Genomic DNA, 9,563 nt, shown 5'->3' with positions numbered 1-9,563 from the left:
CTTAAAACACCCATCTTTTTAGCCTTTCAGAAAACTTTAAAATCTTGCGTTTCACACAACTGGTGGGCTAGACTGGCATGTGAGCTGGAAGCTCTATGGTCTGGTGTCCAAGAAGAAAGATGCTCTTTGTTTTTTGCCCCTATATTTAATTAATTCTTATCATTATGTAATAAAAGTGGTGTATGAGTTTATCAGTTATATGTACATACAAATGCCAATTGCATTCTATTCCATGATCCTTTCTCATATTTCCAGTAATACATTTTTTCTGGCACTTTCAGACTGGACTTTTTTGTTGCCTAATAATAAAGTTCACATTTAAAACCAGAAAAAACAATTTAGATCAGAAAAAAATCCAAATAATTAGATTTCAAACAGTACCACATAACTTGTCTCTCCAGATAGCAATGAATCTCTATATTTAGGTCAGAATTCCTAATCCCTTTTTGTCAACAAATAGGCAAGTTTCAGAAAAGGGAGAGAGAGACATGAGATCAGATAGCTGGTATAAGGTGGATAATAGAGAAAGCAAGAGAAACAACATATTATCTTTCTTCCATTGATACACCATAATGTGAAACATATGAAGACTTATGGGCTATTGTACAGAGGAATCTTTGCCAGGAATAGAAGCTACTGGAAGAACTTAACTTGAAGGAACAGAATGGTTTGGAATGAAAAAGAGGGTGAGATAAGATTGCATTTGCCCCATCGTTGTTCAACTTATATAAGAAGTAAATTATAAAAATGGCAAGATTGAAAAACCTGATAAAGTACTAGTTAAAATAGCAGTCAAAATGATATTGGTCTGAGATATATGGGCAGTACCATTTTGTTAGCTAAAAGTAAAGAAAATGTGGAAAAGCATATTATGAAAGTAAAAATACAAACTGAAAAATACGGGCATGATGTTAAATATTAAGAAGACAGAGTAACATCATCTTGCATGCTTAATGAATCTATAGTGAAGCTTATTAGTAGAACTAAAGATGGCAGATAAATTACTGGAATGGCTTTAGAAACGCTAGGAAAATTATAAGTTAGGATGGTGTTTGTCCATATAGTCACCATGAAGTTTTAAAATGTGCCTATCTATTTCATAGATTTATATTCTACCTTTCCTTCAGAGGCTCAAGGCACTGAATGTACTATTCCCACCTCACATTTTCCTCATGATAATTGTGTGTACTAGTCTGGGCCAAGAGAAACTAAAAAACACAAACCTTAAACACTATGCCTTTTGCTAATCTTTGTGGTTCCAAAGCCTCATTGACTTCTGTCAATCTTAGTCTCATGAAATATCCAGAATAATTGTAGCTTTAAAGCTGTTGTCACCAAATATGGTGGGCTATTATTTAAAACTGCTTAGAGACTTCAAATCGCCATTTGTTTCTGGAATAGGTTAGTACAGCTGGACTTCTAGAATTTATAGAAACCTAAAAGATGTCTGAGATATTATATACATATTTTTCTTTCCCCTGGAAATTGCTAGACTCATAAATGTCAGAGATGTCTTCTGAGAACAAAGACAAGTGAACCAAGTAAAACATTGATACACAGCACTCAATTTTTACTTTTCAATATACAGAGAAAATACAAAGTATTGTGGTGACCACAACAGTTTTGATATTATTTGTGTCTCTCCAGACTACTGTCTGTTCTCAACATTGCCAAGTATGAGGAAAGGAAACAATGGGAGAAAGGGAAGTAACAGATTTCATTTTCTGTCTTCTGAATACAGCTTTTGGGGTGGCGGGGGGGAGGACAGGATGGAATTTTTACAAAACAATCAAAAGCATTGGGTACCAGGTGCTGAAAAATATCTTCTTTCCCAGAAGTTCCTCAGATTTAGTAGTTTCACAAGGCATTTCACCTGTAGATGTGCCTGAACAGTTGTTAAGCCCTGGATTTATGTCGATGATATATTGGCCAATGGATCATATTATATGGGTTTATTGCAATATTATTTTGGATAGAGGAGGGAAGACGTTATTTGATGTATTTGGTTGCAGTTACATGCATTGGGTGCACTATAAATATTCAATCAAACAACTAATCAAGCCATGTCTGAATGGTCATTTGGGTGTTGATGTTATGGAATTGCTTGCTAATTGTGCTGCCAGGCACAATTATCAAGATACAAAAATTTATGCCACCAGATAAAGACTTAATGCACCAATTATCACATTAAACAAGAGGAAAACCTTCTAGGCACCAATTCCACCCGCGCTTTTTACAATTTTGTAAACAACAAACTAAAAGACTCAAGGTCCATCCCACCCCTGATAGGACCTAATGGTAAAGACTGCAATGACGACACCATTAAAGCCAACCTCTTTAACACATTCTTCGGCTCAGTATTTGTAAACAGCAATAGATCATGCCCAGTATTTCCTAGCCGAACCACAGACAACTACAATGATCTAATACATATTGATTTTACAGAAGACAATGTTGAAAAAGCACTATGCAATCTAAAACCATCTCTATCTATTGGACCGAATGGAATATGTGCCTACTTCTTAAAAAAGCTATCCACTGCCATAGCCGAACCTCTAAGCATAATCTTTGAAAAATCTTTCAGGACCAGCTCCTTGCTTAACCTATGGTCACAAGCCACGGTCATCCCCATCTTCAAAAAGGGAGAGCCCAGCCTAGTTGAAAATTACAGACCAATCTCCTTATGCTGCATCACCTGTAAAGTCATGGAACCAGTTATTAACCAATCCATTATCCTCCACTTAGAAACAAACAACCTACTCTCCAATAAACAATTTGGTTTCAGGAAAAAACTATCCTGTAATCTGCAACTCTTACACTGCAAAAACATATGGACTACACAACTCGATCAGGGCAAAGCAATAGACACAATCTACATAGACTTCTGTAAAGCCTTTGATTCAGTGGTACACCACAAACTACTCCTAAAACTAAAATCTTATGGTATCTCTGGACACCTGCATAACTGGATAGAAGCATTCCTGTCAGACAACAAATGGTCAAATTGGGAGCGTCCTATCAAATTCTGTACCTGTCAACAGTGGTGTCCCCCAAGGCAGTGTTCTAGGACCAACTCTCTTCATACTCTACATAAATGACCTCTGTGATCATATTAAGAGCAACTACGTTCTTTTCGCTGATGATGTAAAGCTGTTCAATACCACAGACAATACTGCTACCCTTCAAAAAGATCTTGAGTATGTATCAGAATGGTCAAACAAATGGCAACTTCAAATCTCAACCAATAAATGCTCTGTCTTACATATTGGCAAAAAAAATCAGAAAATAAAATACAAGCTGAATAGTCAAGATCTTGTTGATGATCCAAGCTCTGTAAAGGACCTTAGAATACTCATCTCTAATGATCTAAGTGCTAGAGCCCACTGTAACTACATAGCCAAAAAGGCATTAAGAGTTGTTAACCTAATTCTACGTAGCTTTTTCTCTGGTAATATCACACTACTAACTAGAGCATACAAAACATTTGCTAGACCAATACTCGAATACAGCTCATCAGTCTGGAACTCACATTGCGTATCTGATATTAGCACAGTTGAGAAAGTCCAGAAATATTTCACAAAAAGAGTTCTCCACTCCTCTACTCGTTGTAGAATACCTTATGCCACCAGACTTGAAATTCTAGACCTAGAAAACCTTGAATTACGCCGTCTTCGGTCTGATCTAAGTATGGTATATAAAATCATACATTGCAATGTCCTACCTGTCAATGAATACTTCAGCTTCAACCATAACAACACAAGAGCACACAATAGATACAAACTCAAGGTTAACCACACCAAACTTGATTGCAGGAAATACGACTTCAGTAACAGAGTGGTCAATGTCTGGAATACTCTACCTGACTCTGTAGTTTCTTCCCCAAACCCCCAAAACTTTAACCTTAGACTGGAAAAGGATGATTGACCTCACCCATTTCCTAAGAGGTCTGTACTGGGCGTGCATAAGCGCACCAACATGCCTACCGTCCCTGTCCTATTGTTTCTGTTATTTTTCTTATATGTACCCATTTCATGTATTCATAACTATATATATATTTATACCTATTATCTTGTAAGCAATTGACAAATCAAATAAATAAATAAAATAAATAAAATCTTCTGTATACTGAATTTCTTCTTGGTAGTTTGTTTTAATCTATTTGTAATTTAATTTTTATTTTAACCCTTGAAAAGTTTCAGAAATCATTTTTAATTGGACAGTCTAAAACTACATAAATAAATAAAACAAAATCTACTACAATATGAAACCATATTCTTTCAAAATCTGGGGGAAGGGGAAGGAAAGCAAAACCAAAGCAGAATCATTCATCCTGCAGATATGCAGAGGAGAACACACTTCAAGTGGCAACTGAAAGATACCACAGAAAACCATCCTGCAACAATGATAAGATAGTACAGTCTACTTCTTGGAATAGATAGCAATCTTTTGTCTCCTTTGAGAGGGGGGGGAGGGAGGGAGGGAGGGAGAGAGAGAGAGAGAGGGAGAAATAAGATCTTATTCTCTCTTATTCTCTCTCTCTGATCCAGTTGAGGATTACACAATGTCTTGATGAGGGCCTTTCTTTGGAATATGCTGCCTCCTCCCTAGGAACCCTATCCTAACACTTTCCAGAATTGCTGGGATGGTAGTTGTCAGTTTTCCCAGCTGACATGATTAGTGAAGATTATGTTAGGGCTTGGAGCCACCAACTAACTGATACTATGAATCCAGCTTTGTTATTTCATGTGACCTGCCTATTTATTTACAACCCCCCCCCCCCCAATACACACACCTGCCAATGTTCTCTTGTGGAGTTTCCTGCTTCTGCTTCCTGTCCCTTTGGGTGTGTGGAAGCACATTATAATTTTATTTTATAATTTATGTTGGGCAGGCAGGGCCGCCTATTCTGTGCTCATTAGGTGTGCTCCAAACACTGTGTTATTTATTTGAGAGACTGTGTCTTGGGTCAATGCGTAATCAGGCATGCTGCTTGCCCAGGGGACCAAGTGGTTCCGGCTTCTTCATTAAAGTTGTAATGAGGCTGTTTTTGAAGACTATGTATTCTCTGTGTTATCTTCAATAGAAGGAAGAGGCATTTTATGTACATCCCCATTGTCTCTTCATTAGGCAACCAGAGGCTCTGAAAATTATTCTCACCAAATGTATCAGGGAATTAGGCAATCTTTCCAAATACCATAACACTGATATTCCAAACTGGGAAATGCATCTTCTGGGGTATGGCTTGGAAACGGAATATCAGTTAATAAACAATATTTCAGATTTCACACTCTTTTTAAGTTGAAATTTAGGAACTGATCTATCAGGCACAGCTGCTATACGACACCCACTGATTCAAAGTAGAACTCAGTGACATATAGGATTCGTGTGTTTAAAAGAGAGAGTATCCTTGTGCACATGGCGAACAATTTTCCCTTATTATGGTGTAACTCCACAACCCTTGCCATGGCAAAATTAAATGTTCCAATTGGGATATATTTATAAGAGCCACGGTAACGCCGTGGTTAGAATGCAATACTGCAGGCTACTTCTGCTGATCACCGGCTGCCAGGAGTTTGGGTCTCATTAGGCTCAAGGGTGACTCAGCCTTCCTTCTTTCCGAGGTTGGTAAAATGAGAACCCAGATTATTGGGTGAAATATGCTGACTCTGTAAAACCGCTTAAAGAGGACTGTAAAAGCACCGTGAAGCAGTACATAAGTCTAAGTGCTATTGCTATTGCTATTGGGCAACGTCATGCCTCAGTCCTCTTAACTCACATATTTATTTAAGCAATTTTACACGTTTGCCCATATCATCAGGAGCAACTCTGAGTGACGTACAACAATCAAATGAAACAACACATAAAAACCCTCATGATAAAAAAATATAAAATAATCATTATTAAAAGTTTAAAAATACTATTAAAAATTCAAATCTATAAACCACAAGGCATGGATAGTTATTTTATCGCATTAATCAACAAGCAATCCCATTGGAAATAAGTGGAAGTTTCTCAGCAATAGGGTTAAGATCATCCATTGCTCATATCCCATGAAGGCCATATTTGGACATTTGTACAGCTAACATAGTCAGATGGTTTCTAAATGACATGTCAGATGATCCTTGTTTAAATTTTTAATAGACTGTTTTGCCTCTCAAATTAAAAAATGGAATTGGCCACTGATTTATGTCATCTGCAGTCTGCACTGCAGTTGGAAATGTAGCAGTGATTAAGAGCCTTAGATCCTTAGTCCATTTTCTACTTCCTTCTTTCCATTATGTGAAGATCAACTCCATGGAGAATACTGAAAAAGAAATCAGAAAAGAGAAGAGGATGACCAAATCTCATTGAATGATTGGTTGTTTGGTTGATTGATTGATTATATGCCATCAAATCATTTTCAACTAGCTGCTAGGAGATTTTTCCTCCTATCTGATTCTTTTCCCAGACTTATCACCCCAAACTACAGTTTATTTATCTGGGAGGTCATGTGACAGAATGCCAGGTGGCAGGATTTTAATAATCTTGATTTAGCATTATAAATAAACAGAACCAATAACAGTGGTCTCAGCTGCTGTTTTGAATTTATGCTTGATTAATAATTCTCATGTTGAAGTTCATCTGGCAGGCACAGTACTGGAGTATGCTGGTTTAAAGGAACAGATGGACATAAATGTCCAGTAGCATTTAACAAGAATAGTAAGGATTGAAATGAAAACATCATACATATAATCTTGTGCAGAATGCACCCAAGAATGTGTATAGTTACATGGGACTGTAGTTCATATAAACCCAAGGGAAATTTCCTTGATGTCTGCTGAGCTTCTTGCCCCACCTGAATTTATGCTTGAGATTAATTTATGAAAAATTAGATGGGAAGCTAGCATGCCAGAAAGCAAAGCATTCTTGATAAACCAGTGCTGGCACTTGTCAGGTACTGCATTCTTTTCTAAATATTTAAACCCCATGCCTAAGCTTCAGTACTACACCTGGGTAGATTTATATACCATTAGATTCACTTATCTGAGAAAATAGCACATGTTCAGGATGCACATAGAGGCAGAAACTGTTGAATAGGCGGCATTGTTTGATAAATTAATCTGGTATCTAGTTAAGGTGTAGTTGTAAATTTAGAATAGGTATGACAACAAGCCTCCAATGACATCCCAAAGGAAATCAAACTGCATAAATACCTTGGGTGCTCAGGACATTTTACTTAACGAAAGGTATGACTGGGCCCACCTTCAAAATATGTGAATGTATATCCATATGCTTGGCAAATATTGAAACAGCCCAACTGGAATATAGTTCAGTCACAAAGCCTGAAAATATATTTGAATTTGTGAGCTCAGTATTCAAAAAGCTTCTAACATGACTGTTTTAGCTGTCAATTTACCCGTTATCAGTTCTGCTTAGAGGAGAGGAAGATCAAGAAAATCATGGTTGGGTGAAGCTGATGAGAGCTTCAAAAAAAGAGAGATGAAAAATTTAAAAAACAAATGGATTTGATGGAAGCCAAGATAAGGAATAGAAAGATATATTGGATTATATTGGAGAAAACTAGACATATTTCTTTTCTTTTCTTAACACTTGCCTTTCAATTATTTTGTTTATTACTTCTGTTCCTTTGTCTGTGTTTTGGATAATATTGCTTAATGAATTGAGTACATGTGTCTCCTGAGATCTTAGATGCACAGTATTTTTCTTTAAATAATTCTCTGAAGCAAAAAGCCTTTCTTTTATTAAAAGAAAAAGAAATTACAAATCTATTTTAGGTTAAAACAGGCTAAAATAGCTCCAGAACACCACTAAAACAGATTCACATAACCCAATCATTAATTAATTTCTACACCACAGCATATAAAAATAGCTACTTAGTACATCAAGACATAAACAAGAGGAAATGAGCTTTCTTTTTCAGATAGTTGAAATGGCTCATGCATTAATTTCTTATTACACTTGTTAATTTAATTCCTTATTTCATATTAACATCTCAAGATTGACAGAGTTTTTTAGTTAGTTGTCCATGAGTCTCTTATGCTAAAATATTCCTAAAATAGTCAAACATTTAACAAATAAATGTTTTATTGAGATAGCATATTCATTATACTTGAGATCTATGCATTTCCTTCTGTCACCTTCTTTTACAATTCTGTCACGTCTGGAAGTCTGATAAGAACTACATATTTAATTAAAGATCTTGACATTTTCCATTTTCAGAGATCTTATAATTTTTAGATTTTTAAGTGACATGGCATCACTAGATGTTAGCTCAAGGAACATAGGATGTAGTTATCATATTCATAGTTATTCTCTCTCTATTTCTTTGGAGATACACACACACACATGCTTACATACAGGACCCTGGGTGAGAAAGTTTGACACATAATGGCAGAATACAAGATGCAGGCAGGAACAGCAGTCTCTGAACAGTACAACCAAGGAGCTGACATTGCATAAAGGAACAACTGCAAAGTGTATAGGATAGATCTTTCCAGGTCCAGATGGAAGATTCCACAGAAGATTGTGGAGAATAACAGGACTAAGATCCTGATGAACTTTCAGATCCAAATGGAGGGGTAAGTACTAGCAGTCAACCACACATCATGATAGTAGATAAGAAGCAGAAAACAGTAGTGATCATAAATGTAGTGGTACAAAGTGATAGCAACAGCATGAGAAGCTGAAGAAATATCAGGAACTGAAGGAGGAACTACAGAGGCAGCCAAAGTAATCCCACTAGCCGCAGGAGCATTCGGGGCTCCTAAGCTGGGAAAGTAGCTCCAATAGATCCCAGGAATAACATTCTAGCTCTCACTGAAGAGTGCAGTCTTAGGAACAACTAAGATACTGTGTCAGAACCCTCAAACTCCCAGGCCAAGGAAGAGAATTTTAAAGTGTGTGTGTGTATGTATGTATTTGATTCACTAAATTCATTACAAAACCAGATGGTGTTTTTCCCCCAAATTAATTCAATATGTTTATCCTCCTACTATCTGTGTATCTCAGCGACTGTCCCCTTGGTTACTGAAAAATTGGGGGAAATCGTTTCTTACTCTTAATGTAACAATATTGTGACTTTTGGAACCCCTCAAGATATGTTATGTACTGGAGAATACACTAGCAATGCATCTTGATATATTTTAAGATAAAAAATGTATCTATTTGGACCTTAGGTGTGTATGTGGCCTTTGAATGACCTTTTTGGGAGCTTAGAGCTCTCCATTAGAGCTGGTAAGATCAGCAGCTCATTTTCTCACCAGTTTAAGCTGAAAACACACGGAAACTGAAGGGTAAGTTATCAAACCTAACATGATTGTATAAGCAAATTAATCCTCTCTCAACCTGATAAAAAAGGGGGAAACCTTCTTCCCACCCTTTTATATATGATATGACTGCACACGTTTTGCATCATTGCTCTGCCTATTACAGCCATCACTCTCCCCAAAAATGTTAGGTGCAGCCCCACTCACCCAAAGTTGCCTTGCCTCCTATTATAAGGTATTCTTCCTATTATATTTGCAGAATAGATCCAAGCATGCATCCCCTCTAGAAGGGCTGAA

This window comes from Pseudonaja textilis, chromosome 1 (assembly GCF_049901715.1).
Source record: "Pseudonaja textilis isolate UNSWEBS1 chromosome 1, rPseTex1.2, whole genome shotgun sequence".
Lineage (NCBI taxonomy): Eukaryota > Metazoa > Chordata > Lepidosauria > Squamata > Elapidae > Pseudonaja > Pseudonaja textilis.
Note: the sequence above shows the minus strand (reverse complement) of the source record.